Source organism: Branchiostoma floridae, chromosome 6, assembly GCF_000003815.2.
Source record: "Branchiostoma floridae strain S238N-H82 chromosome 6, Bfl_VNyyK, whole genome shotgun sequence".
Taxonomy (NCBI): Eukaryota; Metazoa; Chordata; class Leptocardii; order Amphioxiformes; family Branchiostomatidae; genus Branchiostoma; species Branchiostoma floridae.
The window spans coordinates 20219910-20222746 of record NC_049984.1 but is presented as its reverse complement, the minus strand read 5'-3'; positions in this window follow the sequence as shown (position 1 = coordinate 20222746).

Genomic DNA, 2837 nt, shown 5'->3' with positions numbered 1-2837 from the left:
TCTGACTAGGGAAAAACAAGGTTCACTTGGTGGCCAGACAATCTCAATACTGTGAGATACAAGGACTCCATTCTCCATTCAGTCGACAATGTCATACCTCGTCAGCGTGTGTATGGGACGAAATGCGTTGTAGGCTGCAAGTGTTAGACTACAACGCCGTCCACACAGAGCAAGGACCATTGCAGACTTTGCGCGTGGACGGGCGGTGTAATCTTGCAGAATGTCATTCGGCCCCAAAATGAAGGAGTAAGACATTGCGACTGAATGGAGAATGGTGTCCCTGTATCTCACAGTATTGGCAGCCTTACATACACCACACCATGACACTGCCTCCACCAAGCGAAATACGCTCTATCGATATCCGTGCGACAGTCAGCGTGGTATTCTCCTTGCCGCCTCCACACCTCGATTCGGTCATCGAACAGCCCAAATGGCACATATACTCTACTCAAATGTTAAAGATAAACTTGGATGTTCTGTATACCAAAGATTATATGAAAAAGGGATAGATTGAACCTTTGACACCCGCACCCATACCAACAGTATGATAGTGTTGAACACAAGAAGGGAAATTTGGGCACTTTTTTTTCGCGACCCACTGACGTAAGCAGCCCTGGTGCTCGTTCCACGAATTAATGATCAAAAAGAGTTTGATACCCTGTAAAAGAAAAGCATGCACACTTTCTATTGATATATAACACATTGAAATTGATGCAGAAACAACGGAAATATGATCAGCCAAAGTTGATATTCCAAACTTTTTGTGCCGAGTTTAGATATACCAAATAACATAGACTGATGTCATATGACATTAAACACACAACGTGTGGCTATTTCCAATCTTGTGATGTGTAATGTTACACGTCATATGACATTAAAAATAACCTATGTATATATTTGATTTTGATGGACAGACCTTTGTCCAAATATTATAACAAAAGGCCAGACACCCAAACTCAAACTAGAGTTCAACGAACACATCCCTTCGCCAAATAATCACGCCTTTATTTAAGACTTATTTATGTATTACTAAAGAGTACCTACAGCCCCGGTCACAAAGCGCGTACGATTCCTTGCGATGGACTATTCCGCATATCGTACGATGAGCGCAGTACATCGCAAGAAAATCGTAAGCATCGCAAGCCATCGCAACGCATCGGATGGTGTTCAAAATTTTTCCAGCGTCGCACGATTTTTCACTTGTGTCTCTTCTGTATAGCCGTCTGACCGCTTTTGTGCTTCTTTAACCAACAAAATGTGGACATAGCTGTTTAATACCTTCCTATAATATCTTTAACTGTAAAAATAAATTTAAAAAGACCATGACAACAAGAGTATTACAAGCAAAAGTTCAAATCAAGCGTGAGTACTGGTATGGGTATCTCGGTCTGCTTGCCGGCTCTACGAGTCAGGCTCTTTCGAAGATCGTCATGATCATGATATGCTATCAACAAAAAGATGCCATCATACAAAGATCAAATGATAAGAATTAAATCATATATATTTCCGACTCATAGAGCCTGCCTTTATGTTCGAGTTGTCCCCATGGTTATTACGATTATGGTAAACTGACCCAAGACCGACGAGAGCTGAGATTTGATCTAATTATAAACTCACGTGCATGAAGCGATCAAACAATTTGTCTGCATCACCTGTGCGTGGCGCGCTGTTCTCTGGTTGCGACTGTTGCAGTTGCGACTGATATATTTCCCCTTTTCGTCAATATCGACAATATCAGGGAAAACTGAAACCATCACATCATGCTAAAAAATCATAAATCTATAACCTCATCAGTAGACAAAAATTGCCGTAATGAACTCTGCTGTGGGGGCAAATAAAATCTTACGACGATAGCAAAATTTTGAACATGTTCAAAATCCATTTCAGCTCTATTTTTCGCCATACGACGCTCCCCGATTTACTATGATCCACTGCGATTGACGCAGGCACGCTCTTATGACCTCATCGTACGATGCACTACGCGCTTTGTGACCACGGCTTTATATACTTAAACCATTGCTTCCGATTTTCTTCCGACTTACGTCGCACTGCGATTATCCTGCGCATCGGAAGGAATCGCAAGGAATCGTACGCGCTTTGTGACCGGGGCTTAACCCAATAGCAAACGACTGCATTCGTGTGTTCCCACAAACGCTACCAAAAACATAAACTTTTTGGCAAAGGTGACGATGAAAATATGTACCCTGTTGTGATACTTTCCAGTGCAACTTTCATACTCCTTTGTCAAAATCATGTAGTCTCTACCAGGCTCCGGCCTGGCCGAATAGTAACTGATTATAGGGGGCTTTGGCCAAGTGTCTATTGACAATTCTATGTGACAAGTTTGAAAATCCTATCATCATCATCATCATCATCACTGCAGTGGATTTATAAACTTTCCTCATTAATCATGTAACTTAACTGATGATTTGCATTATGTATGGCATCACTTAGGCTATCTACATACCAAAAATCGTGACGTTAATATTTTTTCATTATTGATGCAAATGAGGTCGTCATTTGCATAATTGACACGTATTGACATTTCTCTCTTTCTCAGTTACATATGTGAAGTTTGAAAGTCCTATCATGGAATGCAGTGGATTTGTAAACTTTCCTCATCAGTTTTTAATGCAAATTTGCTGTGAATATGCATAATAAGTATTCCACTACATAAGTCTTCACTTAGGCTATCTACATACCAAAAATCATGATACACAATGTAATCCGTGAACATGTTCATGTTTTCTCATTAAAAATGTAAATGAGGTCGTCATTTACATAATTAATATGTATTGAACATTTCTTTTTCTCAGCTACACATGTGACAAGTTTGA